Source organism: Puma concolor, chromosome A1 (genome assembly GCF_028749965.1).
Source record: "Puma concolor isolate L17-30 chromosome A1, mPumCon1.1.hap2, whole genome shotgun sequence".
Lineage (NCBI taxonomy): Eukaryota > Metazoa > Chordata > Mammalia > Carnivora > Felidae > Puma > Puma concolor.
Genome location: NC_141667.1, coordinates 189,772,740 through 189,790,408, shown reverse-complemented (window position 1 = coordinate 189,790,408; position 17,669 = coordinate 189,772,740). Strand labels below are relative to the sequence as shown.

General features: G+C 37.4%; 1 long non-coding RNA gene across 1 annotated transcript; it reads right to left on the bottom strand.

The window, feature by feature from the left end:
* Positions 1 to 7,265: 7,265 nt before the first annotated feature.
* On the bottom strand, positions 7,266 to 14,865 carry LOC147584687 (uncharacterized). The gene is made up of 2 exons (XR_015255803.1): positions 14,751 to 14,865; positions 7,266 to 9,031 (listed from the first exon to the last, which is right to left on the bottom strand). It is a non-coding gene; the product is annotated as an uncharacterized LOC147584687 (long non-coding RNA).
* Between the last annotated feature and the right edge of the window lie 2,804 nt (positions 14,866 to 17,669).

Here is a 17,669-nt window from a genome sequence, read left to right as displayed (position 1 = left end):
ATGAGATTAGTGTCCTTATAAAAGAGACTCTAGAGGGTTCCCATGCCCCTTCCCTCATGGGAGGACACAGCAAGAAGACGGTGGTCTATGAAGCAGGGGGCGGGCTCTTACCAGACATCGAATCTGCAAGCTTTGATCTTAGATGTTGCAGCCTCCAGAACTGTGAGAAATGAATGTCTATTGTTTATAAGCTACCCAGTCCATGGTGTTCTTGTTGCAGCAGTTCCAATGTGAGTGTGCAAATATCTTTCTGAGAACCTGCTTTCTATTCTCTTGGACGTACACCCAGAAATGGGATTGCTGGATAGTAAGGTAGTTTTAATCTTTTGAGGAACTGCTCTACTGTTTTCCATAGCAGTGTCCCATTTTACAATGACAATATCTATATTGTCATAAAGATGACAATGACATATACCATGACATATCTATATTGAAGTAAACTACCTTTCAGGAAATAGTTCATAACATCATTGCACAGAAAAATACGAATGGTTAAAATATGAAACGACATAATAAATCTATCTCGAAATGTGTCAGGATTGAAATTGCTGTTTTCTTTGCCCCCTCTCATTTCTGACTCTTGTACAATGGAGAGGATTGATGCCAAGCCAATGAACAAATAAATAAGTTAATTTCCGATATAAATTGCAACATCAAACCTTGATCTTCTAGAGCTTACATGAGAAAAGAAAATATTTTGATTGTGGCAACAGGGAGGGATTTACCCTTGGGCAGTGTGGCCTGTGATTGACTTGACAGCATGGTATGACGTCAGGACTTCTGGGAAGATTTACCCCTTGTCCTCACTGCTCCTCAAATGCATACCTTTCCCTGTGGCTTCCTCAGGTCTGGAATTCCACATTCAGGAACTAATGGGCTCATGATCGTTTCTTGAGAGCAAGTTTTTTCCTAATAGGAAAATTGCTGGGTGGGAGGTGGGGTGGACAGGGCCAGAAAACGAATTCCATTCTTCAGTCAGACAGTGGCCGGGTGATGTGACAATGGAGTTTGAGAAGAATCCTTGAGATGCTGTGTGCCATATACCAGGCAAGCTGGGAGGATATAGCAGAGGGGAGCTGGGGATGGTCCATACTGGCTCCAAGCCCCCCACTAGGCCACAGTGAAGTATCACCTGGGACTGTAGCCATCTCAAGGTTTGACTGATGGAGGATGTACTTCCAGCTCACTCAGTGGCAGTTCTCACCTGACCCACTTCCAAGCCCACTCATGTGGCTCTTGGCAGACCACAGGTCCTCACTGGTCAGAGACATCAGTTTCTTGCCTTGTGGGCTGCTCCAGAGCATAGCTCACAGCCTGGCACCTGGCTTCCCTCAGAGAGAGCAAACGAGAGAGTGAGAGTGTCCAATATGAAATTCACTGTCTTTTGTAAGCTAATATTGGAAGTGACATCTCATCACTTATTCTGTATTCTATTTATTAATGCAAGACACTAGAGCTAGCTCACACTCCAGGGGAGGAGATTGCACAAAGGTATGGATACCAGGTTGAGGTATCTATTGAGGCATGGTTGAGGATTAGACGCTTGAACTATATCCTGCCTTGTTCTGGATTGGTGTGGGGACTGGACAGACCTGAAATTACACAAGAAGGGTGTTAGCTGACCCATTGTGGGAGAAGGGTGAGGATTGGGAAAGTCTGTGTCTAGGAACTAGGTCAAGGGCCACCAAGGGTGGGGGTGTTCGAGGCAAATTTAAGAGAAATTCCCCCTTCTTGAGAATTTGGTAAGAGACTAGTATTGGCATTTAGTAAATTTGGCAATCAAGAACTTCATGGAAATGTTTTCATGGTATTTTTTTCAATTTCAAGTTAGTTGAAAAACTACGTGATGGTTATCACGGGAGCACTGGATAGAATTTATCTTAAGTAAAAGCTATAATTTCTTAAGACTGTCACAATTTCTTTTCTTCTAGCACTTTTATCCATCCATCCATCTAAATATTCATGGTGAATAATCCCGATCTTGTGAGGAAGTCAAGTATTTATTAAAAAAAAAGCAACACTGTTACTTAGGTATATCTAATCTTTTATTTGCAAGCAAATAAAAAAGCAATTGAATTAATCTTTTATAAAAATCTAGAGGGTAAATAAGATATCACTTTAGTATATGTATGTATATATATATATACACATATATATGTGTGTGTGTGGATTTAATATTCTATATTGCTGAAATGTATCATATTTTCAAAGCTATAATGTTAACCACCATTTTATGTCAAGAACCAAGTGACCTGATCTTTGGTGGTCTTCATTTACCAACAAGAGATATTCTGAGGAAATGTTTCATCTCTTTTGTTTACCACAGGGTGGTTTCAGTATTGTTACCAAATATTTTATATATTTTTTTTTCATGACAGTTTTTTTTTTTTTTTGGTATAAAATTAGCTACAGCACATGATATTTTAAGGAGCTTTGTTTTCAAGGGGAATGTCTTTTCCTGAAAATGTTTACCAGTGGAGGCATCAAGAACGTGTTTGGTTTAAAATTAGCTTGAAAAACACACATTTAAGTTATTTACTCTAAAATATACAAATGCAAATGGATCTGTCTGAAAAACAAAAATGCCCTTTCTCCTTTGGAATTCCAGGCATAACACAGCTTCTGCGATGTCAAGAAAAAATCAAGTCTGAGAACAGTGCTGTCTACCTTTACTCCAGGGAAAAGCTGAATTTGCTCTAGGGATAAGAAGCAAAGGCAAAAATGTCATTGTCCTAGTAACATTTTCACCAAATTATTTAAGTATAATTTCCTAAAGATTTCTTAAAATATTTCTAATACTTAATTGAACAATAACAACCATTTTCCAACTCCCAACTTTTAAATTAATTTCTATAAGTATCAAATTTACTTAGAGCCTATTCCATTAGTAAAAGATGAACTAGGATCCAAAGTCATAATGGTTGATTCAACAATAAGCATTTTCAGTTGAAAAACCCAGTTATATTCCAACATGTATCAGCTTTAAATTTTAGGTGCAGACACTGATGAAAGTCAAAAGTTAGTGATTCATTTCCTGCACTTGTCACTATGCTGCTTGTTACAACAGATTTCTGGAAGTGACTGACAAGGGAAATAATCATGCAAAGGTCTTGTTTGTATGGCATGAGTAAATATAATGTGGGCCCAATACCATGAAGTGTTTTGATTATTAGAAATTCTCATAGAAGTCACTCATAGCATATGAGTGAGAGAACCAAAATATATAGGACTCTATCTTCCCAGACAGTCACAAATATGATGCAAGGGGAAGAGAATAAGATAAACACATAAAGATTGGTCATGGTAGGATGCACCTTTCCATCCACACATACGTGTGAATATTCTTTTGATATTTAGCATTATATTGGCTTCAGCTTGGTCTTATAATATAGCTTCTGTTTTTTTAAGTGACCTTTATTTTTTTTAAGCGTATTACAATAGACTTTCCCTTCTGTGGCTAGTATTTGCTATTAATTTTTTAAACTAAGACCTATCTATGTTGGAGCAATGAGGCATCAATTGTCTTAGTTCTGATGTGGGCTAAATATCTGTTAAGGCCCTGAAGACTGAGTTGTACATGGCAGGTCAATTCTCTAAAAGATTTCTGATAACAACTTTCCTTTTAAACCTCTGAACTAAAAACAGAAGAGGAGCATGTCTTTTTCAAAAGAGGTGGCCTGGAAAAGAGAAGAGAATGAACCTTGGTTATTTATTTAGCTGAGAGGCCTCATGTGACTCATTTTACCTCCATGTATCTCTTGGGTAAAAGGGAGAATAAGATAGTGCCTCCATGAAAAGTTTAAATTCTACGATGGTTGTAAACATTCAGTACAGTACCTGGAATAAAATGACTGTCTAGGAAATATCAGAGATCATTTTTATTAATATATTTTCTGGTTCCTCAAAAGTAGATATTAAGGTGGGTATACTTGTTAGACTGCATGATAGAGTCTCTTTAGCAAAGGCTTGTTTCTAATAGACTTGATGTATTTTGAACTGATGGGTAGGTAAGTCTGTGCCATCGTTTTTGGCCGTTGTGCCGGGTTACCGTCTTTTGATGAGCAACTATGCAATGATCATGAAATGAGCAAGACTGACCACCTCAGTGAATGTTCTACTGGTCTTCAAAGATGTGGTCAAGGTCTTTATGACCAACTCAACAATAACCAAGGAAGCCAAGGAAATGGAAAGCAGTGAAAGCCAGTTATATAAGTAGCGTATTTTGCATCAGTTACAGAGCTACATAGACTCAGATGCCTTGTTAATTTCAGCAACTTCTTAAAATGTACTATCATGCATGAAGTGTAATCGCAATAAGCTACTTTTGGAGAGGACTATATAGATAACTGGAACACAACAGTATCCGTTCCAATTTATATGTCAGAATATTTCTTCTTAATTTTATATTTAATATTATTAAATATCTGTAGTGTGGCACCACAAATTGGTATAAATGATTTCTTCATTCTTTGGATGTTTGTTCTCAGGAAGACAATAGTGCTGTGATGGAGAAATGGTTTCAGATAGAAACTTCCACAATGGTGGACACAGACCATCCATATTAGGGCATATCAGAGATGAAAATCATGTCAGAAATTTTGATAGTTTGTAACTCACTAACTTCTGAAAAATACATACAAAACACTATTTTTAAAAATCCAGCATTTATTGATTTATCTGTTATGTGCCAAAATGGAGCTTTTAGCAATTCTGAGCTGTTCCCAGAAACAAGGAGACTTTGCTAAATACATGCAGTGCCTAAAGTTTGGTCTTTGCGGAGTTTAACATGCACAGCTGGGTCTTATTATTGGCACCAGTGGAATTTGTAGCACTCTCTATTTTATAACACTTTCACACCTACTTTTACCTTATAAGGTAAGATCCAAACTCTAAATGTGTATTATACACAGGCCTATATTTAGCAGCAAAATAATGATTTTTGCAAGCCTAAGAGAAACAGAAATTCTGCCCCCAGATGCTGTTTTTGACAAGCAGCATCTAAATAGTTGCTGCCCAATGTCATGGTAGTTGATGACTGAGATGATTCCAGCCTGTTTTCCTACAGCCACTATGTAAAGCCAGATTTCTGTTTTGTAATACAACATCTAAAATACTTACATGCATAACTGAGACTAAAATAAGATGAAATTTTAAGTACCATAAGCACATTGATGAAGTGGCTAGTTTCATTAGACTTTATGTTTAAAGTCATGACCCCAAATACGACTCTCTTCACAGTGTTGAAGAATTTCTCAAATTTTTTATAGCAAGTCCTATTCTTAAAGAGCCCCAAACCTTTTAATCAACCTGATTATAATTGACATTCTTGGAGAAGCTTGCTGACCCGTCCGAGTTTCTTCCTCTCTGGGAACTTTCTTGGACATACAGGGTGAGATCCCCCAAGTGTCCACTGTGTACCATATGGCCCAGCCTTGGTGGCCATTGGTGACTGATGGGGAGAAGCAAGACCTAAGCTGTCCTAACAATGACTCTCACAGTGTCGTTGTGGTTGTTGTTGTTGTTGTTTTGGTTTGTTGTTGTTGTTTCGAATAGATCAGGGAGATAATTTTCTCATAGGAGACCTTGGTAGCTTCCATCAAATGACACCAGTCAGTGCACAATTAGGATAATCTAGCCAACTAGTCAAGAGCAGTGGGGAAGAACTTTTTTACCTTTGAGTTTTTCCATATGGCTTTTTTGAAGCCTAGAAATAGCCCTCCCTTTCCTTAGATTGGGCATAGTGAAGTCTACTTTTAAAATCAGTTTTGTACAAAATCACAAAACTACAAAATTAGTGTCAGCGTGGCTGAATTATTATTCAACAAATATAATAATCCAAATAGTTATGACTGATGCAAAAATCATGAGTAAGAGCTGTAATAACTCCCTATGTAAAATAAATCCTATTCTAGTACTTGTCTCCTCTTACTCTAATTATACTTCTATTTGATTGTCTATCCCACTCCACTAGAATATGAGCTTACACAGGTAAGAGCTTTTTCTTTCTTGTTCGTCACCAAATTCATGATGCCTAGAATAGTGACAGGTGCATGGTAGGCTTTCAGTAAATATTGGTAAGTGAATAAATTGCCTAAATTTAAAGGTAGTATCCATGAGCATATCTCTTTTCTGGGGGTTGGGAGGAGGTATTTATCTCTGAGAAATATTAGTGGATTAAAACCGAATGTGTGTGTTTGTTGTGATGCTGGGTTGCCCTAGTCGGAAGTCAGGAGTGCCAACAGGCAGCACAGCAGGGGTGGCATATGAATGATAGCTTGATTACCAGTTTTTTTTTTTTTTTTAATTTTTTTTTTTCAACGTTTATTTATTTTTGGGACAGAGAGAGACAGAGCATGAACGGGGGAGGGGCAGAGAGAGAGGGAGACACAGAATCGGAAACAGGCTCCAGGCTCTGAGCCATCAGCCCAGAGCCTGACGCGGGGCTCGAACCCACGGACCGCGAGATCGTGACCTGGCTGAAGTCGGACGCTTAACCGACTGTGCCACCCAGGCGCCCCAATTACCAGTTTTTAAATTACATTTCGTACCTGGGGGAGAAATGGTTTGTTACACTTTTTCTTTGTAACTTGTCCTTTATCTAATAATTATTTTCTTTGATGCTTAAGTTCCTAAGAAAATTCTTATTCAATTGGATCTAATTCATGCATTCATTTCGCTCATTCACTTATTTATCATTCTGAGTGTCTGCTGAGACAATTTTGAGTGTCTCTTGGGCCCATAATTATTCATGTAGCTGTTCCTGATTAGATGCTACTTCTTTACCTGCTTCCTTTCACATCTTTCTCTCTGTATCTACTCTATGTTAGAGAACATGCCCTGCCATTTGGGGCGATCATTTCTTTTTTGTTTGTTTTTAAGAAATTATCTTTCCATCTTTTTTTAAAGTTTATTTTACTTATTTTGAGAGAGTCAGAGAGAGAGAGAGAGAGACCACAGGAGAGGCAGAAAGAGGAAGTGAGAGAGAATCCCAAGCAGGCTCTGCACTGTCAGTGAGGAGCCTGATGTGGGGCTCAAACTCAAGAATGAACCATGAGATCATGACCTGAGCCAAAATCAGGAGTCTGATGCTTAATGGACTGAGACATCCAGGAGCCCCTGGGGTGATCATTTCTTATCTGGGAAAACCCGGCTTAAGAAGAGATTCTACCTGGTCCTAAGTGCTTTACACAATCACAAAACCAATAAAACAAATGTAACTAGTTATAAAGATCTCCAATTATTACAGCTAATAAACCACACACAGATAGTTTTTGTTTTTGTTTATTTTTAATATCACTCTGTTTTCTGAACTTGGGCAATGGTTGACTAGCCAATCAATGGATGCAGTTCTTATAGACCCTTCCTCCCCATCTCTTTGTTTTAATTATGTATTCAGTAGATGAGTGTTAACTATCCACATGCCCCATAGGAATAAGATGATGAGGCGGGCATGGTCCAGGCTGCTCAGGAGCTGAACTGTACTAATGTGTCCTTGGTTGTATCTTCATATCTCTGCTGACATTTTATGTTGGAACACTTCTCTCTTGGTTAGAACCTTCCAGACTCCCACAGCCATTAGGTCTTGTTTATTTCATAGGTTTGACAAGGATTTTTCTGTCTCTTATTGTTGGCTGTGGGATTTTGACACATGTTGAGTTAGATGATGCTTCTTTCCAGGACTTAATTATGTGTATTCTTTGATCACTTACTAGAAAGTCAATCTATCTCCACGACGATCAATTTACATAGTGCTAATTATGTTCATATTTGGGAGTGTCTTTGTTATACCTTATATTTTAAAATTTCTTTTGGGATTTTTAGGGGCTCCTGGGTGGCTCAGTAGATTAAAGGTCCAACTCTTGATCTTGGCTCAGGTCACAATCACATGGTTTGTGAGATCGAGCTCCATGTCGAGCTCTGCACACTTGCTCTTGCTCTCTCTTAAAATAAATAAATAAATTTTAAAAATAAATAAATAAATTTTTGGGGGGGATTTTTAGATTTTGAAGGTTTTATCTGTTTCTTCTTTACCTGTGGTGGAAAATATGTCCAATCACAAATGCGGTGCCTTTGATCAAGGTCCACTAGTGAAAAGTAGGTGACTATGTTTAGGGTGTTAGGAGGGAACAGAGACCTGATGTGCCACAACATTTTGGGACATAAATGATATTGGAAGATTCTGGCCTTCAACAGAGATGCCAAGAATTCTACTGTCATGGAACTCTTGTGAAAATTCCTATGAAGACTTACATTAAGTAATTTTCAGATGGGAATTTACCTCATTATTTTATTTTATTTTTAAAATTTTTAAATGTTTATTTACTTTGAGAGAGAGTGAGCCTGAGTGCAGGAGGGGCAGAGAGAGAATTCCAAGCAGGCTCCACACTGTCAGAACAGACCCCAAGACAGGGCTTGATGTCACAAACCCATGAGATCATGACCTGAGCCGAAATCAAGAGTCAGACTCTAAACTGATTGAGCCACCCAGGTGCCCCATCCCTTATCATTTAGGATTTATTTTGAATTCTCAGATCACACACTACATAGGTATGACCCACAATACAACTAGATTCTTTCCCAGACACAAAATACAACAGTAAATTGTCCTTGACTTACAAACATTGAAAATAAGATTATTGAAACATCTGAACAGAACAAACACAAAATGGCATGGAATATCCTCTTATAAAACAAATATTTAAAGAAATATGCATGTAGGAAATATTTGGAATCTGGTCAGTAATCCCTATCTGATTAAGAAGACTTCACCATGATCTTATCACTACTATCCATCAGCATGTTTGTTTATTAACTCACCCTGAAACATGTCTTTGTGCCAAATCTTTGACACGATTAGGATTTACCTCCCAAGTCTTCAGAACAATTTAGCATCAAACCCCCTTCAGACTGCTTCTTGGATTGTCTGGGTTACTTAAATAGATGACATTTGTTTGCACTTCTGAGTATCTGATCTTTAGTACTTTCCCAGTGTCATCTCTGTTCTTTCTTCTAAGAGCTGCTTTCTCAGTATCTAAGAGACAAAGGAAGAAAATTAGAGGAAGGAACAACATGGGTTTTCTCTACCCTGAAAATATAGGATTATTTGTTATGTCTCCTTGAAATGAAGTAATTTCCATGTTATTAAATAGGAGTTAAATATCCTGTCATCATCTAAAAATAGTTATCTCTTTAAATATAACGGTTAGGGTAGTAGCTCGGACCATTCAATAAGAGCTCTCTTTAATTAAGAGACATTAGATCACAAACTAATTTTTATTCAACTGTGTCCTTAAAGATTTGATTGTTTCCTTTATGAAATATAAGACAAAATAATATCCATGTCCAATTTTAAAATACAGACATAACTATCTTGGTGAATTAGATTATCAGAAAAATGTGAAGAGAGAGCCAGTTGAGAATAGGGTAGGAATAGATCCAAAGGTAGGGACTAAAGTATTGAAGTTTAGACACTGTCTCAGAAAAGGAAGGCTGAAGAGGGTACAAACATGAGGGGATGAAGCCAGGATTGGGGGGACTAAAGATGCTCAAAGATGCAGAGGATTCTGCAGTGAAGTGGGCATCAGAGACAGCTTGACCTCTTTTGCAATCTTTTCAGTGTCTCTCCCTGGATCCAGTTTATCAGAATATACCTACATACTGACATATGAAAAAGACATGAGGATAACCAATCAACCAATTTCTGTTGCTTATTTAACAAGGTTTATTTTTAAAAATAAGAGTAGAAATATTTCCATTTATTGAGTGGGATCTCAATGATGTATCAGTCACTTAATTTCCTTATGTGTATTGCTTTATTAAAATCTTATTTAAAAAACACAATGAAGTAGGTATTTCCCCAGCACTAAAGATGTAGAGACTGACGCTCAGAGAGGGTAAGTCTGTGCCTATGGCCATAGGGCAAGTAAGTGACAGATTGAGAACCTGAGAACAAACCCGTCTGACTCCAATCCCATGCTCTTAACCAAATGTTTTGATCATACTCACATTGACACTACATGTCAACGTCTGTTCATGGCTTCCTTGTCTGTCTTCCACTGACATCCTTATTGGAAAAGACAATGAATAAAATCAACACCAAAATTATTAAGTGAATCTTTCCAATGATTGATGTTGGTCAAAGTGTTTTTTTTTTTTTCAATCATTTTTTAGACAGGTCTTAACTTTAATGTTATCATTACACAAATTTAGAATTCAGTTCAAATCTTTCCAAGATTAAAACAAATGAATAAATCAGAAAGCATAATGACTTTTGGAAAACATCCAGTTGTCATAAATCTGTCATGACCAACTAAAGGATACAGCACATTAAAGAAGCAAACTTTCATGTTTTGCCAAGCATTAAGACATGCAAATTTCTCTTGTGCTGCATTATGTACATTTAAGAAATGTTGATGACAGGGCTATTTTAAAGGCTCTGCAATATCCTTTTTTGGAAATATTTGTTTCTGTAGCAACTTCAAAATGCTAACAACTCGTATGCCAATTTTAAAACACTTATGATATCATGCAAAGGTTGAACTTCAAAATTTAACTTGTGAAACATTTGTTCTGGTGGACAGAGAACTAGGCACATTTCATTTGTGTGACCTTTAGCAAATTTTCTAATCTCTCCGAGCTTTAGTGTTATCACTTGTAAATTTGTCGAAACAATACCTTCTTCAGAAATGTGTTGGGAGGATTGAATGAGGCCATGAATAAAAAAATGCCTTGTACATTGTTGATGCTCCATGATGCCTTTTGTAAAAAGTTGTTGAGCAAATTAAATGAATAATGATGCTAACAAATTTGCACACAGTGAGGACTCAACAAAGGTATGTGTTTTTCTTCCCTAGATATTTTAAATTATGATAGCACACTGGACTTAAAATTCTCATTCACAGACCTATGTTCTTCTAGAATGCACAACATGCTGGCACTGACCATTCGTACAGCTATTTATTCATTAATTTATTCATGCATTCATGACATGTTTATTGATTAATCACTAGATTTCAGGTATGTCTAACATTCAGACAAAAACTGACATATCGGTAAGTTTTTTCCTATTTATTGAAGCTATCTAGATAGTCGGGAATATGCTGACTCAAACCAATTGAAAAAGGAAATTGAGAATGGAGGCAATTTCAGAAATATTATGATTAAGCCACATTATGTGTTTTCTAAGTCATATAAACATTTTCTTAACAGACTCTTAAATTATCCTTAAATTATTTTGCACAGCTTAAATTAACGGATAACATTAGTTGAGCAAGTATTATGCGATTGCAAAGATCTGCCTGATAGGAGTTGTCATTGCTCTCATAAAAGTTCTTTCTTTGATGGAAATGGTTAGCCTACCATTTAAGGCAACATCAGTCTAAAATACAAATTGATTCCTGACTTACGCAACTGCTACATATTGTAGTTATTACAGTCTATTTAAACACTCCTTCTCTTACAAAAGCTATTCTTTGATTTAACTTGCCTGAAAATGTATAACACTCTGTCCTGTACAGCAATATTTTGCCATGTGGATACAGTAATTGAGAACAGTGATTTACCTAAATTATCTCTAGTATACAGTCAGACTTGAACCTATTAGATTATCCATCTCTCATCAGATTAAATGTCTATGTAGGGCCTTGAATGTTGTTAAAATCCATGGCATTAAAGAAATCTGTTTGGAGTAATCTCCATAATGGAGGCTTCTTACACACTCATGATTTCATCTCTTTCTTTATAATCCTTGGAACTCATCTATTGCTTTACTGAAACTCTTGCTTAGCCTAATTAATTTTTCATGTGAGTTTACTGAGGTAATTTTTGCCAGTTTAAATGTTTCCCAAATAGTACTGCTTTTGATTTCAGCGAAACTTCAAAAGATATTTCTTAGTTTTACTGTTCTAAAATTTAGTCACTCAGCCATGTTTGCTCTATTTAATAACTTAGTGGTCTTAAGCATTTTTATCTCATCCTCTCATCCTCTTCTCAGACTTTATCATTCCGGATTTATGATATCTAATTATTTTTGGCCTTTCCTCACAGAAGCCTCAATTTCCCGTTCATTATCTTATCTTTTCTTCCATGGAATTTTCCAGCTTCATTATTTGTTTGTTTGTTGACCCCAGCCATCAGAAATATATCCAATATTCTGGGTTATGATACAATATGTTTTTGTTTTTGAATAAGCAAATAGGTTTTTTTCTAGAAAACTTCTAGAAATATTCCTTCAATTTTTTTCTAGAAAGTTTCTAAAAAGACAGTTACCAGCACTCTGCTAAATTTCTGTAATGTAATTCTTTTCTTTCACATTGAAACAAATTTGGTGGAGACACGGGAAATTTCAGAAAACCTGAGAAAATGAAATCCTGATACTCACTGGAGATGGTCAATCTCAGGCTGCACGACCACTTAACAGAATCTAAACAGTGCTCATGGAGCAACCAGTCTTATTTACTAATCATTAATTAAACAGACTACAAAGTGAAATCTCTAATATTTCAAATTCCCTGATCTTTGGATGCTGAAAGTCCAATCTTATGAGAGTAAACTTTGAGAAGATTTACCGGGTTATGTGACTGAATAGAAAGACAGCAATGAGCCTCAGCGTGAGTAATAATAACTCCAAGAGTAATATCACTCAAAGAATGTTAGAGAATTCTTGGCTCTGGATGTTGAACCCATCTACAATAGAGACCTGATTATCAGTAGAATCCATTCCCTGTCTGTATTCATCTCACACGTTGCTTTCGACATGTTGGAATTCCTAACTTTGAAATGATATAACTCAATGAGCCTTAGTAACTCACTGTTCCCAGCACAAACATGATATCTTTCCTTTATGCATTAGACTGATGATTTTTTTCCTACTATCTATAAGGCACCATGTATAAACTACTTCTTGGAAGAAATTAAGGGGGGTCTGGGTGGCTCAGTTGGTTAGGTGTCCAACTTCAGCTCAGGTCATGATCTCGCATTTCATGGGTTTGAGCCCCACGTCGGGCTCTGTGCTGATAGCTCAGAGCCTGGAGCCTACCTTGGATTCTGTCTCTCTCCCTCTCTCTCTGCCTCTCCTCTGCTCATGCTCTGTCTCTCTCTTTTAAAAATGAAATAAACATTAAAAAATATTAAAAAAAGAAGAAATTAGAACTCACTTTCTAGAGGAGATGAAGTTGGTGGACCTGAATTTAAATAAAAGGCAGAGTATGTTAAGGGCATAATAGAGGTGTAAATAAAGGGCTATATAGCTTAAAGACAAAGTCACTGAATTGAGTAGATTCATAAAGTTGTTTTAATTAAAAGGCAGAATCGAATTTCAAAAGGCAGAGTGGAAGAGATTTCCAGGCAGCAGAGGCTGCATGAATAGAAGTGTGAAGGCATATTTTAGCGAATAGCCAGTCATCCACTGAAACTAGGTATCTAGAATGAATTTAGCTTAACTAATAGGCCATGGAGTCGATTTAAGAAGCCAGTAATAAAATACTTTTGCTATAGCTGCCTCAGGTACAGAGGTGGAAGTGTTGGCAGGCTAAGGGTTCTGTGTTTTGACCAGGAAATTTCCAAGTGTGAGATCTTAGAAAGGATACAGCTGTGGCGTGACTGAGTGTATACTTTGGGGTTACTGTGAACTCGATGCTCTTTATCTTAGAAGGGTGTTGAATTACAACCAGGGGCTGTGGTAGTGCCGTTGTCCTGTCTTGATACCTTTGCTCTCAGGGACTTATGGATTTATTGACTTGGTTGTACGTATGATTTTATATAGCTAATTTTCAGTTTTAGCTCTGAAAACATATAACTCCTTCTCGCTAAGGCTAAAAGCAAAAAAAAAAAAAAAAAAAAAAAAAAAGACAAAAAACTCTAGGAAGATCTTGGGATGATCACTTGGGTCTTTCACATTAAACAAACAAATGGACCTGTTTGTGGATTTCTAAGACTAGACCATGCACTTATTGTTTCAGCTCCAATATTTTGAAAAGAGTTTGGAAGTCATCACTCCCATCCTTAGAGAGGAAAAAAAAAAAAAAAAAAAAAGGCCCAAACATTGCAATTCAACAACTTTTCTAGAACCCATCAGAGAACTAAACTCACAGGACAAACACACCAAAATGTGGAGAGGTAGGCAAATCTGCTTTCCTAGAGACATAGCCAATATCTGCTTTCCTAGAACAGGAGTCACATAAACTGGGGTCCTCATAACAACAGTGAATTATAACTGAGAGCTGCAAGAGTCAGACTCCCTTTCAGGAAGAATACTTAGGGAAGCCCACGTCAGTAGAAGATACAAAAATCAAGGATGCTGGAGGAGTTGGAAGCCTCTGGTACCTACAGTAATAGCAAGAATTAAATAGAGCCCAACTTCTAAATTGATTAATAGACTACCTCACACTAAAGGCCTATTTCTCTCAGTGCCTATTATCTCCGACATTATTTCCAGCTTACAACAAAACACTACAAGGCCTGGGAAAACCAAGACAAAAATGCAGTCTGAAGAGACAAAGCAAGCATCAGAACCAGATTCAGATATGACACGGTTGTTGGAAATATCAGACTAAGACAGTCGGTCATGCTTTGTCACTATTTGGCATTATTACTCATTCCTTGAGGTTTACATACCACAAATCCTGAATCACTTTTGAAGCACTAATAATTACAAAATAAGACTCTTAAAAGCCACAAGTATATGAATGAATGTACACACGTAGAAACACCACAGGAACCAAATTCAGACGTTCTGCAGAGAAATCACATACCTGCTTCCCTGCAGAACAGTTGTTATCTGAAGAAAAAGCCAACATCTCCCCGGAGAAGCCAGACTAAAGGTCTAGAGTATAATCCTGTAGAGTTTGCTGTCCTAAGCTATTTTCTCAAAAGTTGGGGTGGGGGAGGGTGTGGTGTAGAGGGGAAAGGGAAGGAAATGATGCATTTGGCATGTTGTAAAGCTAGATTTGTCATCACTTTCAATGGTTCAGAAACTTGAAGCCAATATAGTTATCAGCACATAGGAAAGGGTTTATATTTAATATTGTTTCCCCTGGAAACTTCCAGCCTTTCCAGCTAAGATTTGTCCTATTGCTCAGTTGTTTTGGTTCACTCTGATTTATTGCTGAGCTCATGAATCATTTGTCTTACCCATACAAGAAAAAAAAAAATTCTTTGTATTGATTTCCCTTCTATATCAGTGGCTGTGTGTGGCTCATTAGATGATAACTTCAGCTGTAGGCTGTAAGCCTGAGACTCGAGAGACTGATGTGCAGAGTACAATGACAGGAATTCAGGTTAGCATGCAACAGAGTTTCTATTTCCCCAGAGATACTTGTGTGGAAGACAAGGGAAATGCACTGACGTTATTAGCGATGTATTTAGAACAGCCAGTACTCCCACCCTCGGTTCCATTGTTGAACTGCCATTGTTATTTCCATAAAAATCACACTAGGCTGTTTCAAGTTTATACAAATGATTTACTTCCACACTTGCAAGAGTGAGAAATAGTTCTTTAAAACAAGCATTTATTTGAAAAAATTTTCAAACAGGTCCTATGGGGATACAGGATGGAGAAGGCAATCTAAGACCATTTTTTTTTTTAATTTTTTTTTTCAACGTTTATTTATTTTTGGGACAGAGAGAGACAGAGCATGAACGGGGGAGGGGCAGAGAGAGAGGGAGACACAGAATCGGAAACAGGCTCCAGGCTCTGAGCCATCAGCCCAGAGCCCGACGCGGGGCTCGAACTCACGGACCGCGAGATCGTGACCTGGCTGAAGTCAGACGCTTAACCGACTGCGCCACCCAGGCGCCCCTCTAAGACCATTTTTAAAAGCCTCAACATAATTATGGAAGCTTTTCTAAATGAAAAGACATGCTACTAAAGTCAACGTCATTCACAACTCCAAGTATGACAAATTTAAAGAATATTTATTTATTTAAAGTTTTTATTTATTTATTTTGAGAGAGAGAGAGCGTGAACAAGGGAGAAGCAGAGAGAGAAGGAGAGAGACTCAGAAGCAGGCTCTGTATTGCCAGCACAGAACCCAACACGGGGCTCAAACCCATGAACTGTAGGATCATGACCTGAGACAAAACCAAGAGTTGGACACGTAACCTACTGAGCCACCCAGGTGCCCCCAAGAATATGTGTTTAATTTGGGGATTTATTTTAGCCCTTTATTATCATGACCACATGCACAGTAATAACACTAATGATAATTGCATTGATTTAATACTGTCTTTGCCTTCATCTGACAATGAAGAGGTTGGTTTTTATTGGATTTCCTATTAGATAACCATCTGAAAAAATTTAAGATAAACCAAATTTATCTTTAGTTTTATAAAACTTTCTAAACATATCTCTGTCAAACATATGTGGTGAACTTCTTAATAGCAATTAGAAAGGAGTGGTTACTGGTTGCCAAAGAATACTTAACTAATTTTGTCCTAAAGCTATCTCAGTCTTAACTCCTTAAAGGTGCCTTGCAAGTCACATTCAATAGTGCCTTCAGTGATCAACTAGTCTAATTCCCCTAGGTTTCTCATGTACTGGATAAAAATCTAGAAAGATGCAAGTAAGATTTGCTTTTGGTTAAACTACATTTCTTTTGGGTTCAAAAAAATTTTAAACTAGAGTCAATGGTGTGGTAATAACATACGTGGGTTTGGGAGTCTGAGAAATTTGGCTTAAATCTCTGCTCTAAAAATAAATTTTAACTTGGGGGCACCTGAGTGGCTCAGTTGGTTAAGCGCCCAACTTCGGCTCAGGTCATGATCTCACAGTTTGTGAGTTTGAGCCCCGTGTCGGGCTCTGTGCTGGCAGTTCAGAGCCTGGAGCCTGCTGTGGATTCTGTGCCTCCCTCTCTCTCTGCCCCTCCCCTGCTCATACTCTGTCTCTCTCTCAAGAATAAATAAACATTAAAATGTTTTTTAAAAACTTAAGAAAAATAAAATTTACCTTGGGTCTGGACACGCACATAGCCTCCCTGAGCTCCGTGTTTTAATGAAACTTGGGGGCAGTTGCATAGTGCTGTGCTTGGTACATGATAAGGTGCTGCAATTCTCCCTGCCTTAATATGATGGTGTTCTTTTTGCTTGTTTGTTTTTTCATAAGCTTTGATTTTAAGGAGCTTTTCAAATGTGTGATTGATAATGAGGGAATTTGAAGGAGTTCACATCTGATGGATAGCTTCTATTTTCTCAGTGAAGTGGGAGCTTATCAAGACTGTATAGTGTAATGAAGATTGAAATGAAGGTTTAGAATAGCTATCGTGCCCCTGTCTACATGAGCTTGGTATCTTTACTATACGGCTATTGATGCTCTGGTTTCTCAGGATTTGGGGCACTCATGACTCTATAGTTTACCTAAGAAAACCACAGCCACATAGTTGGTGAGATGAAATCAATGCAAGTGGAAATCAGAGTAGAAATTATGCTTTCTTTATCGTTCACAGTGTTTTCACAAAGCTGACAAAGCATACTTTTGGAGGTAAGACATAGTGCTTACCACACTGTTATTCATTGTATTCATTCGTTCCCTCATTTATTTAGCAAACACAACCTGGCAGTTCATTTTTTTTCATCAATGAATAATATCCATTGTACCAGTTTGTTTACCCATTCACCTATCGAAGGACATCTTGGTCGCTTCTAGGTTTTGGCAATCATCAATAAACACGCATGTG